The sequence below is a fragment of the Motacilla alba genome, chromosome 2 (genome assembly GCF_015832195.1).
Source record: "Motacilla alba alba isolate MOTALB_02 chromosome 2, Motacilla_alba_V1.0_pri, whole genome shotgun sequence".
Lineage (NCBI taxonomy): Eukaryota > Metazoa > Chordata > Aves > Passeriformes > Motacillidae > Motacilla > Motacilla alba.
This window is the reverse complement of record NC_052017.1, coordinates 124430193-124458087: the sequence shown is the minus strand read 5'-3', so window position 1 is coordinate 124458087 and position 27895 is coordinate 124430193. Positions and strand designations below refer to the sequence as shown.

At 36.0% G+C, this 27895-nt stretch overlaps 1 protein-coding gene across 12 annotated transcripts in view; it reads right to left on the bottom strand.

Moving 5' to 3' along the window:
* Positions 1-27614, bottom strand: part of RALYL (RALY RNA binding protein like) — a 370447-nt gene extending 342833 nt beyond the window's left edge. For 4 of the 12 annotated variants that reach the window (XM_038127978.1, XM_038127990.1, XM_038127989.1 and 1 more), the window contains exons 1-3: positions 27412-27546; positions 26384-26470; positions 1026-17128 (exon numbers count right to left, since the gene is read on the bottom strand). The gene's annotated coding sequence lies outside the window, so the exon portion shown is untranslated. The other 8 variants (XM_038127993.1, XM_038127994.1, XM_038127983.1 and 5 more) reach the window with 7 other exon arrangements.
* Positions 27615-27895: the final 281 nt, after the last annotated feature.

The window sequence follows — 27895 nt, the reverse complement described above, 5'->3', positions numbered from 1 at the left end:
GCAGCACAATACTTCCCAATTTGACACACCTGTCATGTGCATTTGCAAATTCCCTGTCCTCTTTATTATTCTTTTTAGTATGCCCCATGTTTTTTCCATCCTTGTCCTTGATGTAACTATTAGCTTCCACAGCAATTTTAATATTTAAAAATATGCATTATTTTTGGACAAGATGCATGTCTGGATACTGTCCTGATTCGATGGTAATGAAAATATTAAGATGAAAATATGGGTTCAAATGTTTCAAAGTGAGTATGTACAAAACCTGAGGTACCTAATTACTTGTGAACTCAATTCAAACCTTGTGTGCAGTCTCATAGGAAGAAAATATGTCAAAAAAACCAAAACAATGAAAGAAATTACAGTGTCAGATACTTTAATTCATCATTTTAATTTCATTAAAATGAAATATGATGTACAGGAATCTTCTACTGCTGTCATGGATTCTTTTCTTAGACCACAGCTTAGTCACTTAGGAAAAAAATACTAGCAATTTTTTCTTAGTCATAAAATACTTGTACTGTGAAAATTACCTTTCATCAGTAACATACACATGTGAGAGGTCTACCTGAAATAGTTGTCTGATCAGTCCTCCAATTTTTAACAAATATGAGGCCTAGGGCTATCATGGTGCTTCTTTTCCTAGATGGGCTTTATGTTTCTAACTGATTTTTTTCCCAATGACATTTGAAGGCTATGGTCTTCATTCTCCATTTCCATCTGTTCAGTCAAAGACAAATGACAGCTCTAATTTGAGCATATTTGGCAAATTTACTTGACTCCTGCCTACTTTCTCAGAGATGACATTCACTCTTTTGCACCCAGCCTCAGCAGACATGGCCTTCTTACATCCTAGGGAGAAGGAAAATCACTTCCCCTTATCTCTTAAAAAAGGGATTATGGCAGAACTACTCTAATCTGCTATTCAGTTAAAGCATTTGTTTGTCTTTACTGGACTTGTATTCTGAACCAGAAAAGCAATAGTAATAATAGATTTCATTGTGCCATTCAATCTATCACCTTACCTTGCCTTCATCAAGCTGACTTTATGGCCAAAAAATCCACTGTGCAGTCTGTCCCACTCCCTCTTGAAGAGCAGTTTCATCAAATACAGGTTATTCCATACATCAGTCAAATCTCTATGTAAAAGTAAAGGGAATTTCATTCTAGGCTTGAGACTCATCTTTCTCAACTACTGAAATGCAATGCTGTATTACTACCCCAGTTCTTAGAAGACCATAAGAATGCTGTGCTTCAGAAAACACAGATGTGAGCAAGACAATGCGAATCTTTATAGCTGTAAAGAGAATGGTGATTAGCTCAGTACAGCTATGTGAAAAATGTTCCGTCTTTACAAAGCCACGTATTTTGAGAGAGCTGTAGCAATTATTCTTGAGACATTATGTCATTCCCAAAATTCTACTTTGTAAGAATTATGGCCATTCTTGTTTATTTTAGTTTGGCATAAGAAAAATTAATTTGGCCAGTGGATCTCTTGCTACATATACTGATCCTGGTATAAGTCTGTCTAGAAAAGAAGCAGCTTCAGGCAGGAAGATCATTGCAACGCAGCCAAAACCATGGGCTCTCAGATGTTAACAAAAAGCTTTTTTTTTAACTAACCCAGAATGAGGATTTACTCTTTCTCTCTCTCTTTCTGTCATGTCTAACACTTGTATCTACAAGGCTTATTTTACAGCTGTGAGTAAATGTTCACATACATCCACCAGCTAGGCTCCTGAGCTTCACAGCATGCCAACAGCAGAAAGCAGGACGCAGGGGTTATGAGCACAGTGTGGAGAGATCCTGCAGTGATGCTGAGCTGGTGCAGTGGGGGATACAATTTTCCACTCTCACAAGTAGTACAAAGAATGGCCAGGGGAAATAGGACAGGACCCAGCTTTCCTGGCAGTTTCCGAATGTGGTAATAACTCCTTGGCTACTGGCAGCAAAAGGAATTTTTGAACAGCCCTCTGGCACAGAGAAACACTTCAAGGAGTGTGAAGATAACCATATGCCCTTTTACACAAATTTCACACTCAACTGTCGTGAATGAATGCCAGGTATGAAGCAAATGACTGGTATTACTGGTGTTTCATTTCTTCCTCAGTTTTCAAACTGGTCCTATTATGACTGGTATTACATTGACTTCCTATTACATGACTTCCTATTATGACTGGTATTACATTTCTTCCTCAGTTTTCAAACTGGTTTTTGTATATTCTCCATTTTTAAGGGTAATTTACAGTCACTGTATAATCTTCATTAGATAACTACAAAGAAACTATTTCCCCTACAATGAATCCAAATATAACATTAATGAATGAAGTTCCATTACTTCAAATGGAACAAAACCCCCTATAACTATACTCCAAGCTTTAAATATAAATAACAACAAAAGGCCTGTCCATGATATATATTCATTTATTTATTACAACATGGTAATGCTGTTCAAAGGCATAACAGAATTAGACATTACCATGAATGATAAATTTCTAATAACAGAGTTTCAGTACTTAATAATCACAAATTAATTTTTTCCTTGCTGAGAAATACTCATATTTTTTGATGGCAGAATTTAATTAATGTTGTCTTAAATTCCTGAATGAGATATTGGCTGGTATTGTTGCTGTTATGAAATGAAACAACTAACATTGATAACATTCTGTATTTCCAATCTCTTACAAAATTGTGTGATCCCAAAAGGACAGAAAGGAGTAATAAACAGCATAGACAAATATATAACAGATAAAATATAATCTATTCATATAATGTTGAATTTTAAAGGGGCTGCCTATAATATTTCACAAACCTGAAAATGCATTGTATTATTCATTTCCTCAATTTAATTACAGAATTATGAAAGTAAATCAGAAGAGACCTCAAAAAGACTATGCCTTAACATGTGATGTCTGATCCTCAGATTAGTTTCATTATGTAATCAATGAGCTTTAAAAATGGAAGAATAGACACAATTTTTCTTGTATTATTCACATTATTTTTTCCTCAAAAATATGACAAAACTCATCATAAGACAACTTTATATTTTAAGTATGGAAATCCACATTAACTACTTGTGCACAAACAGCAGCCAGCCATGATTCATGACTCCTTTTTATGCAGGATAAATTACCTTGCTTCAGCTTTCTCGCCCAATGGTATTAACTGCTTTATGATCTAATTAATTTATTCTGTACAATAATAGATCTAGTTATTAAATACAGGTTATAGAAATGTATAAAACATGAGGTGTCACAGACAGAAAACAAATTAAAGGAAGTATTAGTTATTACCCAGAGGAAACAGTATAACAATTAAAGAGATGGCAAAAGTCAGGTTACTTACCTTAAAAATGTACAGTCCTCCAAAAAGGAAAAAAGGCATACATGATGCAGCCTGCATTTTTTTTAGTTGGCTGAAAATTACTACTTAGCTAAATGGATATTTTTCATGAGGATTGGGCTGACTGATATTAAATGAGAGGAATTACCTTGATAAAGTATTAAGTAAAGATTTTCAAATGCATGATGTCAGGAACTGAGAAAGTACAATAATACTAATAAAATAATACAAACACGATTGGTTTTATAAGGTAACATATTTTAACGTTGACTTATTTCCTGATTTTTTAGAGATGATGAGCACAGTCAGCAGCAGGACAAGTCAATAGCATCACAGTTTTTTATTAATTTAATTTCTGAAAGTCCTACTCTTCACCTATAGCAGAAAATTTACTCTGCAGTTCATTCCATACCCAGCACTGCAATGCACAGCATTTGCACCACCTAATAAACCCAGTGCTACAATAGTATGGATGGGTAACCACAGGACACACCAAATTAAGTTTAAGAAACTGTTTTCTAAACAGTCCACTCTATTTACTGTTTGTATTTCAATGGCAAAGAGATGTAGTGATGTCTACTAGTAGTTCTGTGGTTTCCTAATATAGCTTTACAAAATATTTAAACCAAGATACTAACTAGTTTATGCTACTTTGATAAATCTAAACAATCTATATCAAATCAGCAGCAAATTTCTGAAAGATCATACTTGCTGTAAATTTCATTCAGAATCCCTAATTCACAACAGATATCCTAATCATTCATGCAAATTACTAGTTATAATCATCAGTGCAATTTAAGCAATGAACTTCTTTTATAAATGACACAAAATGAAATGGAAAACTCAGTCCTAAGCTTATAAATGTCAAGTGCAATTTTGTTCCATGTCAGACACAACTACAGATTCTGTGTATGTAAAGAATTTGCCACAAACATAATCCAATTTTGTGGTGGTGTAAAATGCAATGATGTTCAGCCCTAATGAATAAATACATTAAAAGATACAGTTATATTAAATTTAGTTTCCACAGTGGGCCAGAACTAGCATGGGAGTAAATCAATAGGACTCTATAGGAGCTAAGCTATTTCTGAAAATTTCCTCTGGATCTGGCTCTTGAAATAATTTTTTTTAATGATTAAGTAAAGTATTGCACATATAAGACATTGATTTTTGTCATTGATTTTGTGCTGGCATTTGAGCCAAGCCTCAAAAAGCTTGAACATTTTATGTATTTACAGCTGTCTTCTGGCAAGAAATAATTCATTCATTCCAAATGAAACATGTTCCTGAAGCTTATAAAAACAGCATTTTTCTAGACTAGATTTACAAACAGATTTTTCAAATTAAAAATTAGAAAATGTGCTTTAAATCATTGAAACAGAAGTTGAAGTCTGTTTCTTGATTTTTTTCTCTCTTGTCAAACAGATAAGATACATATTGATTATATTTGCCTCCCAAGAGAGCTGTTCCATCAGCAGAGAGTGAAGATCAATGATGAACCATCATCTCATAACAAAATATTTCCAGTGACAAAAAGAAGTTTATTGTTTAGTATTTTTGGTTAAATATGGACGTAGGAAAATTTTGGTTGCTTGTCATTGTGTTTTTTCCTAATTAGACCAATCCAACCATCCTTACACAGGGAGAGTAGTCTCCCTTTTGGCTGATGTGAGGCAATTTCAGACATGGGCCCAGCATGAGCAGAACCTACCTTTGATTCATTTCCAAGCCTGTCTTTTGTCACATTCTACCAAAGAAAAGCTCTTAGCTGTACAGAAGAAAATTTCATCCTTACAGAGACCACTGCCTATTTATTTAAACCACTCAGCTCCCCCAAGTCTCAACCAGTTAATGTGTTTTTCCAGAAGAAAAAGCTTCTTTTCCCTCTCTTTCAGAGCACATATTCATCAATGTAAAATAGGCAATATTGCTACCTATAAGTAATTTACCAAAAATGAAACACAGAGTAGAGAAATCAGTTATTCTGCATGTTCCAGCCCTTTATTTTCTCTTCCTATCAGTTTGAGTGACCTTTGGCTGAGCAAAACATCCAGAATAGATTTAAAACGTTTACTAATATTGGAGGTTACCTTTTCAAAATATCTGTGAACAACTTTGTGGCAGTGGTTGAAAGCACAGATATTAAAACATTTGCTTTTAAATCTTAGAATAACAGGTAACAACCTATGAATCACAAGCAAGAAATTTTGATGATGGAGGGCTTTACTGGAGGTTTATTCCCATTTCAGGCATGAAAAACAAACAAACAAACAAACAAACAAACAAAACCATGGCAAAGAAAGGCACAGTTCAAAGGCATTAGAACGACCAGGAGAGTCAATAGATGTAGACTGAGATGCAAATCCAGCTCTGTCCCTAGTGAAAACTAAGAGTAGTAAACACAGAATGGGGTTTGCATTCAAGTTTTAGATTGATTGAAAACTCTAGCGAATCATCTTTAAAGACACTGTTTACAGAAACTCTCATGACAAAATCAGTGAATCCAAATTTTGGATCCTCTGCTAGGTGTCTCTTCATTGGTGAAGCAACTAAGGAGTAGTCATTGGAAACACACAAGGACCTCTTGTGCACCTTTTCTTAAACATTTAAAAGAACAACAGGGAATGTTTATACCACTATACTGTCACCCACAAGTTGTATTAATCCCATACTAACATCATTATTCTGTAGCCTGACTGTAGACCATTTACTTTTGAATTGTCACAGAGAGGCAGATTCTTCCAGTGTAACATTTTGATAATAAAATCTCAAAGATTTTCAAAGACTGACTAAGAGCCACATTCTGGCAACAAACATGCCTTTTTCTAGCATTGAAGAGAGTTTAGGAAAAGCTGCCTTTTAAGACATTTAAGGATCCTGCCAATATGAAAGTATTAATAGCACCTACCAGCAGCTATCTTAATCCTCTACCTAATGGTACTTGCAAGGACTCTGAAAAATTACTATCAGAATGTCCTGTACTTTGAGAATTCATCCCTAAAAATTCTTTTTTTAGGAGCCATTAGCACAAATCAAAACAGCTGCTAATCTGAAGAATCACAAGAGTGAGAAGAAAGTTGACAGATGCCTCTGATTCAGCTCTCCAAGGTCATAGGTCCTTTACAAAGGGCAGCTTCCCCGGGCCTCAGAAATGCATTCAAATGAAGCTGAATAAAACCTGGTTCTGGGAGTCTCCGCTATCAGGGCGACCCCCAGATGTGTTAAAAGGTCTTTTTTCCAGCCCAGCTGTCCAAGAAGGAGTCAGAAGTCTTCAGGTGTCGTTCTCAAGGTTGTTTATTAATTGTTACCTATAACATTTTCTGTCTGGCCTGCCACGATCTGTTCAGCAGGTCAGCCAAAGGCACACTCTCCCCGCCCACGAGGCTGGCACTATCTTTTATACTAATAACTACGTGTACTATATTTACAATTCTGTTGCAATACCTATCACTTATGTTAGACAGTCAGCTAATATTCTAAACCAACCTAAAAGTACCAACATCACCCAAAACATGGAGGCCAGGAAGAAGAAGGAAGAAGGACAGGGCATGCCCTGATTCCTCCATCTTAGAGCCTCAGACACCCATGTACAAAGTCCCAAACCTCCATGTACAAAATCCTAAAATTTTTCCCTTCACCCTGTGATCACTACTACTGTGCTATCTAAACTTTTGTGACTTGTAATTCTTCATACAAAGTTGGTAATTTGCTCCATGGGCTATGATCAAAATCCCACGTGTCTTTGGCTGCATGCTAGGATCTCAGGCCATCCAGGGCACCCAGAGGGGTGTCCTGGGGTCCGACACTTGGTGTAAAAATATTTGTCCATTATATTTTCCTATTCACATTCACAAAGCTTCTGCACTGTAGTTATTCAAATTCAAATTTTTCCTTTGTGCTATTGTTTTCAGAGATATTACAGTATCATCTCAAAGATCTGTATTCATCAGTCTTGAATGAGCTGCCAGCAGTGTAGGCACTCCCTAACAAGTACAACTCCCTAACAAGGTATAAGGAAGCTGTCTTATTCCCATTTCCTGCTGCACAGGTCCTCTTTTATAATTGCAGTTTCATTATGATACCTTACATCAATAAGTGTGTCTGTACTTCCAACTAGCTAAATAAATAGAATAACTAGAAAAAGAGGGAGAAACACTCTGGGGTATAATACCCACACCTCAAGGTCAAAAGCAAAACAATATCTTCCCATTTTATCATTTATACTCCATCCATGAGGTGACAGCTGAGGCTCGGGTACTTTAAACATACATATACAAGGGGTAAAATCTGGAAATATATGTTAATTATCCACCTGCCCCCTTTCTTTCATACTGAAAAGCTGACTTTCAGAGATACTTACTTCAGTACCATATATTAACTATGGCTCATTACGCATACCAATGAAAAAAAAATATTGGCTATAAAACAAAAAAAAAGGAAAAAAAAGGTGTTACAATAATGACTTTTTAACCTATGGATATTTTTCTCTTTATCAACAGAGAAAGACTCCATATTTTTTTTCTCAAAAGATCTGATCCTAGAGTTAAGATTGTATCTCACATGGCATGGTCTTTTAACCCCTTTCAGACATGCGGTCTCCAAAGCATATTTCCCAGAACAAATCACAATTCTTGATCCAAAGCAAAACAGTCAGAAAAATGTTGTTTAGACAGCTGAACAGCTGATGACTGTACCACTTAAACTCTTATATTATTTAACCCTTCTCAAGACTTAATAACATGCTCCATTTTATCTCTAATAATCAGTCTAAAAGAGGTTATTGAATAATACCACACTAATCCTTTACATTTAAGACCTCATCAGGCCTAAATAATGCCAAAATTTCTAGGATTCAGTAATACACTGTCTTTGTCAATGCAGTTTTTGCTAAGTAGGGCATATCTTAATCTATTTAAAATGCCTGATTGACTATAATCAATACTGTATTCAAGGCACAACACAGATTTTTCTGCAGTAGTAACATGAAAGGCTAAAAAATATGCAAGCTTGTGTCCACCACCTTCCATCAGAAACAACTGACTTTCTAACTGTTGTTTCACTATGAATAATGCATTCTTATAAATCCTCTCAAAATGCAAAGGAGAGCCTCTAGAGCTAAATAGCTTCCACTGAAAAGACAGTTTCGAGTTTATAATTTCTGTGCTTGGGTTTCATGTGCATAGCATTTTCTCCTACCATCTGCATACGCCACACACATGCATTACTTTGACATTTTCAAAGCTCCATTAGTTATTCTGAAATAAGACTGAAATGACCTTCCCAGTATAGAACTAATCATCCTGTTTTGCAGAATTTACCACTGAAAAGGAGTAAATCTCATCACATTTGCTGTGAAAAACTTATGAGAGTACAACCAAGTAAATAATTCTCCATTGATTTAGTGGAGACATCCTACCAGCTTATATCAGCTGCAAATATTGGTCACCATGCCCAGAAATATCCAGGTCACAGGTTTTTTTTTAAATGTTACCATAACTTCAAATAACCATTAGCCTTGGGTAGACTCCTTGCCTTTTATTTTTTGCTTATGGAATTATTTGTATTTTATTTAGGTGTTCAAAAAACATGTGGATGAGGCACTTGGTGATGTGGTTTCGTAGTGAACACAGCAGTGTTGGGTTAAGAGCTGGACTTGAATATTTTAAAAGATCTTTTCTAACCTGAACAATTATATAATATAAGGGATCAGTGAAAATCTTTTAGATATGTCACTAGCTATGTAGAGGGACAGAAGGAATTTGCATGTGAAACTGAAATCTTAGAGAGAAAAAAAGGAAACTAGAAGGGAATTTTAGTGAAGATCTAGGCATCAGCTGTTTCTGTTGGGAATAAACATCCTGCCACTAGATACTATGCTCCTTTCACTGCCCATTATCTTTGCAGCTTCTACAAGGGTTTTTTCTATCACATGCCATTCTTCTACATATTTTCTGGAGTCAAGTCTCCAGCGTGTTCCGTAAGATGGGACTATACTCTCATCAGTAGTCAAAGATTGAAATCCGTGAGTAAAATTAACTATATTATTCCATTTAACCCAAAGAAGGTTAATTGTATTGCACATATGTAGAAGAAATAAGTCATAAGAAATGGGCAATTTACATCAACAGGAAAATTATTTTAATATTCTCAGCTTTTTCCAAAGGAAATATGATAAGCCTTGTCTGCACTTCAACATTTGGGGTGTTTTGTTTTTTTGTATTTTGTGCTTTAAAACAAATATGAAAGTAAGTAATGCTAGTGCTTATTTCCAAAGTGCAATCAGTACCACATTCATCTCTAATGATCATGGGAAAGATACTAATAGGAAAGGCCCCACCAGATGAATTAATATATGTTCAGTAAGAGATACAGGTGTTGCCAGTCTCCTCTTTTCTAACAAATGCCCTTTGTTCCAGTTTAATGCAACAGGATATTCTTTCTTTATGCTGTAACTTCCCACTGAAGAAATTGTGCCCACAGCCCAAAAAGCTGATCATCTGAAAAGGGGTTTAGGGAGCACTTGTTTAAACAGAAGATTTTACAGAGGACTGCACAGAAAAGAAGAGTTTCAGGTCCACCCTAGCCCAGCACTGAGTTTGACATAATTAAGCATATCCAGAGACTTCTGAAAGTCATAAAAGGTCCACAAGATATCAGAGACATTGAAGCTGGAGGAGGCAGAGGTTCCGCATGAGTCATTGTTGATATGCCCTCAAAAAAAAAAAAAAAAAAAAAAAAAAAAAGGTGATTTTCAGGAAAAATGTTGCCTAAATGGAGATGGAGCCTAGAAACTGAATGACAAAGTTCTCTCCCATTCCCTGCCTTCTGTTGAGTACAAGAAAACTTCTTATCATTAATTTTTCTAAATAAATTTGTATTTTTTTTAATTCCATTAAGATTATTACCTAAAATAAAAAAGAAACATTGTAAACCTAAATATAGAAATCAATTTTTTTGTAATGTGTTTGAAAATAACTGGTTTGCATTAGGATCCTTTTTATCACACTAGATGCACAATATCACCAAAATCCATAATACTCTAATTTATAAGCAGTTTTATTAGTAATATGGGGAAAATGCCTTGTGTTGGGATTTGGCAAAGCACAAGTGGGTAAATAAAAATTTAGATGATGGCAAGATTCCTTTAAGTGCTTATGAAAGAGAAATTTACAGAATTCTGTCTTAATTTATGTTGCACTAAGTTGGTTTTCTAAACTGCACCCCCTAAATGTGATAAAATTTTGGCTATGATTGTCATACAATTATGGATGCCAAAAAATGGCAATCATAGATTTCCTTCTATAGCAGCCAGTTGAATTAAGACTCTCAAAACATATTACTAGCTAGTTAAGTTTGACTTTAGTAATTGGTTTGGAATCTGACTACAGAAAACAGCAATACTGATTTTCAAGAAATTACACTTTATCTTATCTGATACTACAGCATTTTTCAGTATAATATTGCAGAATAGAGTAAGAAGAGTATTTTTCACCAAGGTGAAACACTTGCATTTCAACTTCATAGTTATTTTTGTCCTCAAAATATCCATTATTCTGAGACAAACAAGTGAATTGTAGGATCTGACTTAATTTAATTATGTGATCATATTAAGTATAAACTTACAATTAGAGACCTTGAAAATATGTGTATTTTGGAGGTCGATGGATACTTACCTGCACAACCAAGGGGGATCTGAACCAAAGCCAAAAGCCATATCACCCCCTACCACACCACAGAACTTGCAAGCTTTGTACCAGCCAGGTTGAGACTAAATATGCAAATAAAATTATGTACTTAAGCCACACTAGCTCAAGCACTATTTTTCCATTAATTTATGTTAACTCACATTTGGTTTCGCTGAAAGAAAATTATTTTCTTTAATTTTGGATTGTGAAAACAACTACCTTCATTTTTAATGATTCAATTGTAGTCTAATATGTGGGATTTGTTTAAAAAAAAAACCACCAAGAACTTTATCTGTCTTAAGCAGAAACTTGTATCTTATCTGACACTACGTATCATAAAAGATAAGGTCATGTAATATGTAGGATTTAATATATACTTATGTATATATATAAAAAATGTAGTATATGAAGGAATGACTTCAACAGCTTCTCATAGATTCTCTTTAACCTCTTTAATCTCATAGATGTCACTTGGAACATAACTACTTTATGAAAGTCAGCTAATTTAAAAACCAAAATTAGCTGCATGCAATTTTAAATTTTTGCCTACAAAATGGAGTTTCTTGAAGACTTCACTGTGATGAGTTCACTATTTGTTAACTTGGCCTTGATGTCTCTTTCTACTTCACCTGCTCTGAAACATGCTCTTATTATTGTATTAATAAAGGCCCTTTTCCCCCCTTTTGTTTCTCCTTTCCTTCTGGATTGAGTTTTATTAAAAGGTGTTGAAGAAGACAGATACATAAAAAAACCTTCCAAGATAAAGAACTTTCTGGGGCCTTACAAAAAGAATACAAGAACAATGATATAGTGCCTCAAGTATAACAGAAGTCTTATATACCATAAGAATGAAACAAAAAAATGTTAATAGAAAGAATATTTTAAAATCCATAAGGATCTTTTCACTGATTACATTTTCAATATACTGCTAGTCATAGGATCTGACTGAATGAGTTCATGGGATAATGCATGCAAATACTTTAGAAGATTTCACATTGAAAAGCATTTAAATATTTACATTGTGTGTATTGTTTTGAAAAAAAATAATTGTTATGAATGAATACATACTCTAGTGCAGAATCTTGAACACTAATGGTGGGTTGAAATCTGCATATAAATCATGTGGATTTGAGGTTGGAGCTCATCCTCTATGGTTTTAATAAGCTGTTAATTTCACTTCCATTGCTGGAGTCCTCTGCACTTTGGCTACACAAATCAATAAAGTTTTTCCTTCCCATCATTACTTAAATGCTAAGCATTTGTAAGGTCTTAAAAATCTTGGATGAAATTTGCCCAATATAATAAATGCCTATAGAAAAGTTACTGTTCTCAATGAAATACGTGAACATATATGGGAAGCTGAATGTCACAGAAACCACAGGACTTCTTTCCAGAGTTTCTGCTGGGATACAGATACAACCAAGCTTGAGTGATGTGTTTTGTTCATTAAAGCATGCTTCTAATTTAAAATCTTATTCTGATACTTCCTCATGCATTGGTGCAAATAGAAAATATGGTTCAAATTTATAGCTTCAATAGGAAGTTACAAGGCAATACTGCAAAAGCAATTTTCATAAATAGTTGTATTTTTATGCTACTATTATTACATATTTCAAAATGAAACTTCAAATATATTTGTCTAGACATATAATCTCCCTCAACAGAGTAAATATATACTGTAGACATACACATTCAAAAAACACTGTATTGGAAAAAGATAAGTAAGTTGGCAAAGTCAAGCAAAACAGTTAGAAAATGCAAGAATTTAGGAACTTATAAGCTCCTATCACCTAAATTATTTCAGGAGTTTTATATGAGCTGCAATATTGATCTAATAATGTATTCCTACTTCACCTTCTTGCAAGTATATTGCAATTTTTTTGTTTTCATTATAAAAAATGTGATCCTGCTTTAAGCATATTTTCTACAGTATGTGTTAAGGTTTTGTTTTCCTACAGAGTATTAAGTTGCTGTTAGTTGAATCATTAATAGATTAGTATGACAATGTGATCTGTCCTGATATCTGTCTAATTGCTCAAGGCATCAATTCCTGCATCAACTTATTAATATTAATAAACTATAAAATAAACTGTAAAATTAACTATAAAAATTTCAGTCTAATTTATAATTGCATTATTATTCTAGTATTCTATGTATTCTAATACCAACTAGCTTCTTCTGAAAATAACTTTTTCTTATTCTTTACTACCAGCAGAAACAGAATGAGCTATTTGAACCATTATATCAGCTCTTTTTCAATTTTTATGTACCAGAAAAACTATATACTAACTAATTTCATAGGAAAAATGGCACTGAACTTGTTATATTAAAGCAAATTTTTCCAGTGTCATCAAAGCCCCTGATTCAACAGGTACCAGAGCATCTACTCTATTGCACTAATACCCTATTCCACATTTAAGAACAAATCCTACTGTATCCCTATTGTACTGAAAACAGAAGGCTGATCTTGCTTCCAATGAATTCAATAACAAAGTTGTTCTAGGCTTAATTGAAAGACCAGGAGTATCCATGATATAGGGACATAGGAGCACCTTCTACATATCATGGTATGTGCTGTACTAATCAAAATACATGGGAAAAAAAGAAAGGTGCTTTCATGAGAAAATATTGTGCACAATATCTCATCTTTAGGAAATTACGTGCTCAGATGAAAAACCCTCTCATGTCACAACCCAAGTGGACAAATATTCAAAGTGTTGCACAACTGCCAGTGAGAGCAATACCTGACTCCCAGTTTGTCTAAGCTGCTACAAGCCACACATAGAAAGCTACACATTATATGTTCAAGGAGCACCTGGTATGCCTCATCCTTAGTATATTTACTTAGAGCATCTTTTGTATGTGAGCTATCTTTTTGATGAAGATGGCAACCTTCATTCAGCCTTGTTTTCACTGCAATTCTGCTTTCCAGGCCAAATGGAGATTGCCAACATATGCACTAATTACTATAGATGCATAGATGACTGTCTAAGCCATCATGCACAATAATCTACATTCCAAACACAATAAAACTTTCACAAAGGTACTGAACTCAGTCCTTTAACTCTTTATTCACTAGAGATTGCCAAAATTCTCTTGACTTTCAAAATTTTCACTATTCTCTCAGTTTTCAAAAGATGATAGAACTGCTTATTGCTCTGTAAGCAGCAGTTGAGAGGCAAGTGTCATAATTTGGAAATCTTTCTTTGAATTTCAGTGGTGAAGTCTAACGTCAGGAGAATAAAGCAATTTATTTCAAAACATACACGTTACATGAAGCAACTGATACCAATAAATACATGATATATAACTTTCTAGAGGTCACAAAGTATTTAATTTGAAAGAGAGTTTATAAAGTTTAAAGTTTATATGTAAGTAACATTACTCTTTCAGGAAAGGATCAAGGCTTTTGAAATTTTCATTAGGAAGCTCCTAGAATCAAAGGTGCCAGCTCTATTACTCTACTTCTATAAAGATACTTTACTGATGCACTGGAAGGCTATAAAACATAATAGTAAAGAGCTGGTCATAAAAGAAATTGATGATTATGGATTATACAGTAGTTACCTTTTGAAGTGAAATGGTAATTGCAATATGAAATTATTTTGTTGCACACACACGTGTTGCAAAGTAAATTACAAAGTTAAAATATCTAATATTTGTGGCAGAGATGATAGAACAGTAGGACTGAGATTAGGCAAAAGATTTGAGTCAGTGAGAAAGACATCATCAGTTAACCTGTGTTTTGCAAAACATTTGCTTCAGATCTGTTTGCACAGCTCCTTCATCTTGCTTGTGTGGGCAGTCTAACTGAGCTCACCAGCACCAGTGTTTTCAGAATATCTGCTCAAAGGAGCAAGAAAGTCAGGGCTCTTTCTTTTGCCAATGACTCTAAATTATGAAGGATACATTGCATCACATTTCAACAGCCGTTGAAGACAAGTTTTAAATTGCTTAACTTTTATTGTATTGTCAGTGAAGTTACCTAAAGTTAAGGTAGTCTTCCCTTGCCTGCACCAGTGCTACCTGCCTTTAAACAAGTAAGCTGTACCTCACACCATAACTTTCTGAAGGCCCAGGAAAGGCTTCTACAAACTCTTTCACTTCAAAAAATCCCAGGAAACAAAAGTGTTGAAAGTAGTTCCCTGGTTCTAGCAGGGAGATGGACATGGTCACTGCCAAGCACATTGTGGTGCATGGAGGAGCTTCTGTTTGTCCTGTGGGACAGTCACAGCTCTCAGCACAGGTCTCTGGGGGATCTGGGTATCACACCAAGTTGTTCCAAAGGGCTCCCACGTTTCATAGAGACTGCCCAGAGACTGGAAATACCAAGTTCAGAGGCTCTGAGTACCTCACTGACAAGAGAAACTTGCTATTCCTATTCAAATGTGTGACTCAAGTTAATTGAGCACAAACAATCAAATTCTAAACACATAAAACAATACATCAGGCAGACATCAATAGCAACAAAATTTAACATTTCCTGTCAATTAATGAGGCAATACTCAGTTGCATCTATTTGTAGTGCATCTTTTAAGAAAATTTAAAATCAAGTTCTCCTAAATGTTAATAAAATTTAACATATGCCTAAATATAAAATCCCTGAAAGAAGCAATTGTTTTCTTGCAGGTTTAGGTAATTTTTATTTATTCATATATTAAATAGCTTGTATTTGACCTATAGTATTTAGATTTTTTTCTAAATGTCTTTTTAGGATATAACATTTATTTCAGCCTTTTGGGACCTGATAGTTCTGCTCTGGACCTATTCCACCAGCATCTGTAATAAATACTACTCCCTCTAGAATATTTTGAAATATAACATCTTTCTCTACTCAATTTCTTTAATTGATCATAGTATCTAGAAAGGACTTGGAAATTCTTAGTATTTCCTATTTAAAGAATAAAGTCTTCAAATTTACAACTGGGTCTTGTTTTACATCGACTCAGTAGCTAACCTTTGCCTTTTTTGTATCAGGCAGATTGGTAAAGGGGAGCCACAGGACCAATTTAAGCTCTAGATTTAGGAAATACTTTCTTAGGAAGACCAGTTACTGAACCTACCATTTCTATTAACACTCCCAAAGCCACCTTGCGAGATGTAAGGGATTCCTGGTGGGAACAGCTGAGAGGAAGCAAGTACCTGTAAGGACTGAAAAGAGGCTTAGCCAAAGTGTTCTTTCAGTCCTCCACCTTCACAGTGGCCTACCGTCCAGCTGGGAAGAAAGACACAGCACTGGGACCAAGCCAAGAGCCAGACCAGCACTGAGTCATGGGGGCCCTGCATCTTTTCTGACAGTCACTCTGCACAGGAAAATATCAGATAGCATTCTTTACTCTGGTGGAAGTATTTGAACTACAAAGCTGAATAATACACTTCAAAATTCAAACTAAATGAAAGAATAGGAATAGTTTTTAATTTATACTCTCTCTAAGTGGATAAGGAGTAAGAAGGACCCCTGGAAAAAAGCTCTGAAGGAAGGGGAGGTAAAAAAGAAGTAAATAAAGATCAGTAGAAAGTCTGGTTTTGAATCCAGATGAATAAAACTAAAACACAGTCATGTGCAAACTGATTTAAAGGGTTCAAGTTGGGTATAAAAGCAACAAGAAATCTAAGCTTTGTCTTGCTCCTGAACTATTAAACCACTTCATTCTTTCATAGTCAAAGATGTAAGACTACTAGGAGGAAAATAATCCTACTTCAAGAACCACTTACATGAATATATGTTCAAGTTATATTTTGTGAGAAGACAGGTATATTTTCTTGTTTGAAACACTTTAATTGTTGTGGTTTCATTCTTTCAATAAAATTAAAAAGAAAAATTGTTAGATATCTGTATAGGTGATGAAAGCTAAAGCAGAGAGGGAGAGAAGCCTGAGCTAGAGGGGAAGGTAAGGAAGAGTGGGGATTGAAAACATCCCTATTATCTGGAGCCAATGAATCACTAGGAATTTTTTCTCCATATTTGTTTGTGCCCCTCCTCCTCTTTCTACTCCTCTCCCCTCTTCCATCCCTCTCCTATTGCTTCCTTTTCGTTCATCCTTCTGAGTTGTGCTGACGCCAGGTGAAAGGTCCAGAGCAGGAGGAAAGATCCAACAAGTCTGAAATAAAAAAAAAATTAAAAATAAAAGATAAAAAAGATCCAGAAATTCAAATGAACACACCCAACATTTGTAAATATGCTTTCCTCTGTCAACACAGATCAGTTTGACACAGGTCTCTATAGCTGGGTTGACTTTGATCTTAAAAAAATCTTAGAGTGTAAAGTAGCCGTCCTATTCTGATTATGATGAGTACTTACAATATTCATTAATATTTATGCCCAAGTGAACCCATTTCTAAAGTCACACTATATATGACATTAACTTGTACAACAAATTAAAAATAAATAAATGTGGTGTCCCTGAAATAGTTTATTTCCTTAAACTGAACTGCAATTATTTTTCCTGTAATCTTGCCTTTCAAAAGCCTGTCTCCAAATTCTGTGATCCTCAGTGAAGGTGCCTAGACTACCTACTCACCCAGAGCAGCAGGCAGAGACCAGAGACACTGAATTTGTGTTTGGCTTATATGCCCTACACTCACTGAGAAATTCAGTTGGGCCTATCTGTGTTCTGATAATCTATGGTCATGAGACCCTTATATTCCTGTGACAACACTGTGCTCCTAACTCTGAGCAGAGACACAAGAGTGAAAAAGGAAATGCTATGGTGCATAAATGAAAGCAAGAAAAGAGTCGAAAACTTCATGAAGTCAGCAAAGGGTTTTAGCCTTGTAAATCTGTTTTATGTGAACACTGCTCAGACAATGCATTTTTGAGGGACAGTACAAAAACCTAGGTTTGAAATATAAATAGAATGTGAAGAACAAAGACCAAGAGGTGATGAAGTGTGTAACGTGACACGGTAGCTGCAACTAACAGCTTATAGCCCCCAGAGAATGTTACTGTGCTTATTTGAAGCAGTTATTTCAAAGTGCTGAGAACTCCAACTTTTTAACCTCCCTTCTCAATTCTGACAAGTCCATAAGATTTCTGAGTCTGTGCAAACCATTATATTATAACTGTTAGAGCTTACAGCTGCAGCTCACTTTATCATGGCAGTAATACTGTGGTATTTGGGCAATTAACTCTCACTATGCTGAGCTTTGTGCTTACTCCTATAACACCAAATGGTTCATTTCTAATTTGGATTCACCTTTAGTTTGGTTTCATAGTATGCTGTCAGTGAAAAGCATGGCCCGTGTGAGCAGTTTAATGATGTCTGCACAGGCACTCAGCTAGTGCCAGGCCAAGAAGAAGACAAAACCCATGGTGGAAACATGTACACTACTTTCATATATTTCAGTACCTGTAGAAAATCTTACAGAAAGCCCAAACATATATTGAATGAAATAGCTGAATTAATAATTTGTGGAAAAAGAGGACGATATCACAACATATCATGTAGTGTCACAAATCGGCTGATGCTCAGCATCCTGTTACACACAATGACTTTGGACAGATCTGAAGCAAGGCACTGAAGTAAACTGTATAGAAAAGCTGATTTTACAGACATTAACAGTCTTATAAAATTCCAGTCTTCTCTAAAAAATTACCTGAGACAGGGAAAACTAAAATCTATCTGGTATTCAAAAGTACAGGTTTTTCTGTATATACATGAAAATACCAGCAGCATGCTATCAGTAGCAAAATATTTCCCCTACATTGCCTGGATGACCTCAGCTCACAAACTAAAAAAGCCTTTTATAGTTTCAAGATCCAACTTCAGAGACATCAAATTCAGATCTGTTGATGTACTAATTATTTTTTAATATATCTTACAATGATTCATATATACAGTACAATTAGCTGATTCCATTGCCATCCCACATCATTGTTCTGCTTCAATAATTTTCAAAGGTTTTTAAATGAGGTCCATGATTGTACCAAACAGCTTAAGTCCCTGGGTTTCAAAATAGGACTCTGTGAGAAGAACTCATTGAAGGATCAATTGTTGTTGGATCACATTATAAAAAAGACAGAAAACTGGGTGAAGTGGTACAAAAAAAAAAAGTGAAATCTTGGTCCTATCAGACATCCCTAGCAATTTTGTCATAGCCTGGAACTGATTCAAAATACTTAGAAACACATTTGTGTGCCTGTGAAAAGAATTGCTGGAGAAGTTGAAAATAAGTTCAAGTAAAAACTTAAAGCCATGAAGATTCTAGTGGCTAAAAAATATTTTTTAACCAAATATTTCATTGTGAATTTAGGATTTGAAGAAGTGGAGGGTTGGGGAGCATGTGATTCATCTCTTTTAACTTCATCCATCAAAAAGTTAGGAATCTGTTTTAAATGGGCTATTGAGGTTCTCTCTCATCAGTGCAAAGAGAGAGGTGTTTTAGGAAGGCTGTTCATCTCAGCTGTCCATAGATGCCTCTGTTGGGATGTAATCTGTAATTCTCTGCAGGAAGAGAATATTTATCTCTGTTGACTACAAAGCCTTGAGCTACTGTGTTAGACTTCAATGACTAACTTTTAGATGGCTAAAATGATGACTAGCTCAGTTCTAAAAACCTATTTTTTAAACAGCAAGGTTAAGTGAGATGAATAGAGCCTTTTGTGTGAACCACTTCATCAAAAATCTACAGGGAAAAAAAATGGTTTGACATGAAATTTTGACCAGCATATGTATCACTGATTTTAGTAGAACCAGGCCCTAATTCTGCACCTTTCTATTTCTACAGCACCTACTGGAACAGGGCACATGCTGACAAATGGTAATCCAGCATGCTTTTCTCATAAAATAATAAACAATAAAAATAGCATCAATGTCCAGATAAACTACCCCCATAAAGCAAAAGTGGCATAAATGCAGTTTCTCTTTTCATTATTCATAATGTACATTAATTGTCTACAGCTTACAAATGCCCAAGTAGAAGATGGTAACCTCTCCAGAGCCAATCTTGTAACTGCATCATTTAAAGAACTCCCATTTAACTGGAAGTTGTATAGGCAGGAGGAAAACTTAATTACATCCTTCTTCTTCAGTTTGGGAAAAAGAAAACAAAGTGGATGTGAATTTATGCAGCAAAGAGCACATTAGAAAACTGACCTACTGTGCAATATCTCAAGTGTTGGGTTTTATCCTGTGAAATCAGTGGCAAATACAAGATGAGAAGTGGGTAGCATTTATGTGTGCGTGTGTGTGTCCTACTTAGAAAACAGCAGCATTAATTCCTTTTAAAGGTACCCAAAGAGGAAGTTTTGTTTTAATTATACCTTCAGGGGGCCTGTTTCATAGACACTGCATGACAGTATGCACAGCACATTTTTAAATCTTATATTACTTCTATTCTAATATTTATTGTGTGAAGGATCACGGGATAAAATATTGTAACTAGATAGAATGAATTTTCTTTTATAAACAGTAACTTGCATTACAGATCAAGCTCAGAAGCATGTTGCTGCAATTACCAAATGCACAGTGTTTCATTTTAAAAGTCAGTGAGATACTACTGTAACTCCCTGTGCTCACAAGAAGAGCTGTTAGAATGCAATGAGCCTAGAGTGCAGGCCTGGTGTGCAAAAATCCACCAGGGTATCTTAGCTACTTTCATCTGTATTGTTCTAAAAAACAACACGTCTAGGATAGTGTAAACATTTTAGTGCTTTTGCACTCCATTATAACACAAAACAGAAAGGAAAAGTAGCATTGCCAACACCATGCAAATATGATTCTTTGAGACAGAAACTCCAATTGTTCAGTCAGTCTAAAAATATTGCATGCAAGGTATACATGTGCAGTGCCTCCTACAAATCATAAAGTTACCCTGATTTAACAAGACATGTCATGTCTCTTTGACAATAGGTCCTGTTCACCCTCTATGCAAAACTCTGAGCAGAAACAGAGACACCTTTTCACTGAATGAACTCTACGGATGTGATGCTTTCCTGCAGAACAAATTTAGCCTCATTTCAGTCAGATTAAGAATCTCATTAATGCTGGATTTGTGCCAGATATCCCCTTTTTGTTGACCCTGAACACCACAAAGCACATGATTGACTCAAGGGAGGACCATAAAGAAGGCAACCAATGGGACTGAACAGGCTGACAAAAAAGGCTGTTGATATGGAGCACAGTGGGAAGACAAGGACCTGACTTTCACCAGGTTATCCAATAATCACCGGCGTCCAAGAGTTATCATATATTCTTTATGGTCTCTTGTAATAATAATAATAATAATAATAATAATAATAATAATAATAATAATAATAATAATGGCCTGTACTGCCTTTTATATGCTATTGCCTGTCCAAAGGACTACAAGCTGTTCTCAGAGGACCATAAAATCAACTATAGAAAACATGAGCTGTTTCCAGAGCTCCACCTTGACTTGGTTGCTCAGAGGCAATAATCACAGCCATCAGGAGGAGGCTACCTGGGAAAGACCACTGGTGTAAACCAAGTTTAATCAGACCTTTGGGTATTTTAGGAGAAAGACTTGTGAGCATGCAAAGAAAAAATGAAGAGTCTAGAGAGTGTCATCGATATTCCACCACGTTTATACCCACTCTTGGTCATCACTCATAAGAAACCCACCTCTGCTTCTTCCAATCTCTGCCAGTCATGTCAGATAGAAATTATTCTGCTTACTACCATAACTGCATCAGAGAAAAAAAAAAAAAAACAACAAAAAACAAAGCAAAACAAAACAAAACCAACAAAGCCCAAAACCAAAACAACTTCCTGAAACAGAAATACAACTGCATAATGGTTGAGCCCCAACACCCCGGCAGGCCAGCCAGGATGTGAGGAGCCAGGAGACACACAGTGATGTACCAGAGAGGCAACTTATTAACTCTGTAGCTTTTGTCAAGAGGCAGCAGATAACATAGGTCTGTATAAATCCAAAACCAAGAAAGTCAAACTCTTAGTTATTAAACAAAAGTATTGGTTAAGCCCCAAAGGATAATCAACATAAGATTTTTGTTAATTGTGTATGACATTAAAACCTCTTTAAAAATCTCTCTGTGATTCTGTCTATTCAACTACATGCCTATATTTTTATTCCAGAATACAGCAACAATAAAAACATGTCATTTTATTCACACTAAGCAACCTGAAATTTACTTAGCAATTTGAAGGTCTACTTGATTATTTTTTTTAATTGTTGGCAGATGATTCATTGAGATGAAAACTCACACTTCATTGTGCAAAAATAAACTTTCTCAGAAATACTGCCAAAGCTGCAGTATAAATTATTTGAAAGATTAAGTACATTATAGAGATTAGAGTGTCATTTCGAAGTAGGAAAAAAAATGGGGAAAAAGGTACAAATTATTCTAATGTGAGTATGTGCAAAACAATAATCTTCAAGCCATTTTACTCCTGTAATTGTTTAAAGATCTAAAAATAAGACTGGTACCTTCACAAAGGTCAAAATGTTGCATTTTAATCCTTATACCACTTAAAATCAGCATTTTATTTTCTTCTGTCAGTCTGGATCTGGGTTCAAAGGAGCTACAAACTGGATGACTATGCAGACAGTGTCACAGATTACATAATTTTTCATCAGGAAATACTCAACTTTAGCCTTCTGTTCAGATATTCTGTAAGTACTTAAAACATACAGGATTTGGTTTCAGAATTTGACAGAGCACCATGTCCTCTAAGACCGAGAGAAGTTAAAACATTCATCTGAGGGCAGACCTATCAGTCTTTGTAATCCTTAAACACTATTAAGCTTTTTTATCTTTTTATCTTTTAAAACCCAAATTGTAGAGAAGGAAGAAAATAGGAAAAATTACACTATAAAAGAGAAACAAACTGCCATAGAACAATGCTTTAGAAGACTAGAGAGCTAAGATATAAGCAACCTGCAAAGACTCTAATAAGGTAAAAATTTTAAAGAACACTGTAGCCAACTTTCACATTTATTCCTGATAAAAGATTGTGATACAGTATTGCCTCAAACCTGTTCACATTCCATTCCCTGGTATGAATACAAATTACTATGACAATATGTAGAAAACTCTTGAGAGTTTAAAAACCAGAGTGTTGCAGAAGAAATTTCCAAGAGTTCTTTCCTGTTGCCCTGCAACCAAAGAAATTCAGGTTGGATAGGCAGAGTGAAGGAAGGTCCACACGGAGCAAACCCCATTTCACCAGAAGGCATGGCTGCGTGTGTGGCTTCAGGTGGAAATGTTAGGGCTGATGTGAGAGCCAGAAATCAGATTGCCATGTTTTCAGCTGAAAGCAGAACAGATCAATTTGGGCAGAAGAGGATTTGAATGCAGATTCCCTGTTTCTGCTGTAGCATGATTTTGGGCACAGCCAGTCCCCTCCCAGCACCAGTCACACTTTTGGGAACCTCTCCCAGTTAAGCCCAGAAATCATGAGGGAGAGGAGCTGCAATTGCTCTCTAAAAATATACTGTACTATACTCTGAAGAACAAAGACATGGAGAAGGAGCCTTACTGCTTAAGGTCAGCAGTGACACAAAAAAAAAATTTTAAAAAAAGGAGAATAAACTGTCTGAAAATAAACTTAGGACAGAAATTCTGTTTCTAAAACCGTGAAAAGTGAGGCTGTGCCCCGCCTTCAAGAGGTGCAGTGAGAGTGATACCCCAGCTAAATTTAAACCAGAGTTTTTTGAATCTGAACAAAATATGATCAGCCTAGTATCACAGCAAACAGACTTCCCGACTCCACAGTAGTTCTATCTCCTATGTTGAAAAATGTAAAAAGATAGTCTTCTTTTACCAGTTCAGGCCACTACAGCAGCTAAAACCACATATTCATGAGTCAGCACACTGAATGTTATACAGTTTCTTATCTCTGTTCACCTGTTCTTTTTCATTTGCAAGTAAATACTGATAATAATAGTTAGTTATGGAAGAAGAAAAGAAAAACTTCTTTCCAAAGATTTCAGTTTGCAACCCTTTATAAAGGTATCTTAAATCCCTATATTGTCCTGAATACCAAAACAGATGTAAAGAAAAATAGAAGATGTCATTTCAGTCTAGACACCCATTACTTTCAGGAGCTAGGGCAGTATGACTATATCCCGTACTATATAAGGAATATAATGATATCATCACTTGTAGAAACAAAGCTGCAATTTGTAGGCAAAAATTTTATTCATCTCAAAAGCACAAAAGGACAATTGTCTTTGACACTAACTATGGCTTTCTAAAACATTAGTCACAGTATAACTATAGAAGCACCAAGCTGAAACCAATTCCACCAACCCAAATCCTACTCTGCCCACATACTGCACAGAGGTAGAAGGATCCTCTTTCAAAATTGGCTCCTTTATTCCTATTTAAGGTCCCAAGGCTGTTTGATATATATGAACTCCTACAACCTCAGTATGCTGCAAATGAAATGTATGTATGTTAATTACCATACTACTCAGACAACAGGTGCTTTGTGGATGAAATCTGGCACTAAATAGAAAGTTTTAGGAATGCACCTTCTCAGACTTGAGATAAGACTAGGTGAGCAGGATTGGCTCTTCACTCAGCAACTATCTGTACAAAATTACTCACACAACACACCTGCAGTATTAAAAGAAAGGACAAAAGGATCATTCTGGAAACTGCTAGCCTAGTTACTTTATTTCAGTGCTGTGTCAGTATCAAAATATTTTGCTTACTAGGAGTTGCACCTAATTTAAAGAAAACACTTCATTTAAATATAAGGAGGGATGGAAATAAATAGAGGGGTGGAGATTAAAGTTTCAATCTCTCTTGTTTTTAATGGCTTGCTTTTAAATTAAATAATGAAAAAATAACCAAGCTGAATCTTCTTAAAATGTGGAATAATGACCCAACAGATTGTAACTATTTTAGAAAAGTCATCATAATCTATCATGGAAATATCTCAACTGGTTTTTAGACACATGAATTATTGACCCTGTTAGGCTGCCAAAAGTATTTTAACATGTCAGAGCAGAATTCATGCATAAATATGTGCAAAATATTTTTATTACAGTAAAGCTGGAAAAAGCCAGTGTAAATACGTAATAGTTATGTTTCTGCAAAGATAAATGAATTTATTTATTTTTCAACATGACTAATTTCATGATGCATATACTTCTTACACTTTCTACTTTAAAGGAAGCTGCTGCATTGCAAGAATTTAAACATAAGCATTAGAAGCCTCAAATTTCCAAATGCATTTGTAATTTCCTGAATTATATTTGCTTATATGAAAGTGACAAAAGAAATATATCCCCTGTAACTTACTTTAGTTTCCACATCTGAATACACGGCATATCTTTATAGTCAGTTTTTTATCCTTAAATGTTCTTTATAAGAAACACAGTAAGCAATCCCATCACAACAAAGTAAACAACAGGGAACATCACAGAACATTCAGCACTTGAACTTTAGCATAATATTACACCACATTTCTCTCCGGAGGGAAAAAATAAATAAATAAACAAACAAACCAACCCCAAACCAACCTACCCTCTCATCTGGAAAAATCTTTCCAAATTGTGTTTTACGCAACCAATATCCTGTCTGTACATCAGGGGCAGCCTGTGTTAAGCATTTAAGTGCTCTCAGTGAAAAGTAACAGTTTCTCCTCCAATCCTGAACTCTCAGTAACCATCACTGAAAGTAACAATTTCCCATTCCCTGTCAGCCAGTAGTACTATTAATCATCAAACAAAAACCGAAACACCTTCAAGCAAATATCAGCTTCTGATTAATCTCCATCCCAATGAATTAGACTCATAAGAGGCAACCTGCTGCCTTGTTTACGCCTTTTTAATATGAGGAGCAGAAGTTTGATATAAGGGTTTTCTGCCCTTAGGGCTACAAAATATGCCTCATGTGGCAGTGAGCCAGCTCTCTGAGGGAGCCTCCTTTGCTGTTTCACAGCTATTTTCTAATGGATAAATTTAAACAGACACACAAAACCACACCAGTCACCACAATACAAGGCCAGAGCTATTGTTTTTGTCTAAAGTCCTGACAGCATCAGTACTCGTAATGAGGATCTCAAGGTTCTGTCCAGTTTCAGTTTGGGCTTTACTTCTGTCTTTTGTTTATGTGGGGTTTTTTTAAATGCAACGAGGAGAGGAGGGGTGTCTGGATTTTTTTTTTTCCCCAGCTGACTTCCCCTCTATACAGCATAGCACACAAAACACCTCTCTTCAGCTTTAACTGACCTAGGCTCAATTAGTGCAACATTTTCCACACATCCAAGCAATCACAAGGCAGAGATATGTAGTCCAGTCCTCATGTGTATAGCACAAACACGGTTATAAAGGGCTGGAAGGAGATTTCTTTAAAAAAAAAAAAAAAAAATCTCACAATGCAATTTACACAGCGTGGAAACGCCTACAAGGAGATGAAGTACCTGCACTGGGGAGATGTTCAGTTGTTCACTTCATCTTCCGTTGACAAGGAAACCAAACCGCACTTCATTCTCCAGGAAAACCTTCCACTGCCATCATTTGGAAATGTATTTATTTGTATATATGTATATATCTATCATCATCATCATTACGATAACAATAACCATCATAAAACACTGCTGGCAAAAGAATAAAAAGTGAAGGTGCAAAATGTGCAAAAGTAAGGATCATCTCTTTGGCTTTCTGTTTTGCTTTGTTATCCTTAGGGAGGAAAAAAAGTATTTAAAAATGATGACTGCAACATGCTGCAAGAAAAGTTTCACATTATAAACAGGCATCAAAAACTGAAGAAGAGGAAAACCAAAAAACCCTGCTGGTTGCACTGTTAAAAAAAAAAAAAAAGAAAAAGAAAAAAAGAAAAAAAAAAGAAAAAGAAACAGTAACAAAAATAATAAAATTAACATCTTGCTCTGTGGCTTCCACCAGTATTGCAAGATTACAAACTCTGTGTAAACACTGCTGTAAAATGCATTTGCAATTCCCATCTCTTTAAGGAAAAAAAAAAACCTTAAAAAAACCCCAAAAATAAAAAAATAAAACAACACCAGAAAAAAATCCTCTGCAAAAAGAGTTAGAAACATGCCTTTTCTCTCATCTTTAAAAAATAAGCATCATATTTCACATCACTTTTCCGTGCCACAACAAAACCAGTTGCATATATAGATATATAGCTACTAAATGTATATCAGTTGTTGCTGGACTGGCAAGTCTGTGTTATTAATATTATCGTTTTTCATTCCCAGTGACTCCCGGCCCCAGCAGCACCTTTTGCTCACAGTTTAGTAACCATCGCATGCTAGGAAAAAAAACTTGTCATCAGCAAAAGATCAAATCCATTTAAACAATAATCAAAGAGGAAGAAAAAAAAAAAGAAGAAAAAAAAAGAAAACAAAAAAAAACCAAAAGGAAGAAAAAAAAAAAAAAACAGGACAAAAAAGGAGGACAAGAATGTCAGCAGAAAGGTACTCACCGAGCGGGAGTAAAAGGGAGGAATAAAAATGAGAGTTACTATAAAATACAGTATGGCGGTGGAAGAAGGAATGAGGCGCTTTTTTTTTTCTCTCCTCTCTAGTCTCTGCCTCCGGCAACCGCCACGTGATCCGGAGCCGGGCGGACTCGCAGCCGGGAGGGCGCAGCGGCGGCGCCGGGCGCGGACCCAGCCCGAGCCCAGCCCGCTCCGCTCCGCGCCCGCCGCAGCCGCCCGGCTTCGCCGCCGCCCAGCGCTCCGCACCGCGCCGCCGCTGCCCTCGGCAGGTGCCGCTCGCCCCCGCGCTCAGACACGACACGCTCCGCTCCGCTCCGCTCCCTCGCTGCCGCCGAGCGCGGGCACGCAGCCGGCCGCGCGGGCGGGGTGCGGGGGCGGGCGCGTCCTGCGCGGCAGCGCAAGTTGCTCGCCGGCGGCGGGCGAAGTTATCGCCTGACACCGCCCGCCCGCCTGTTGCCCTCCGGCCGCG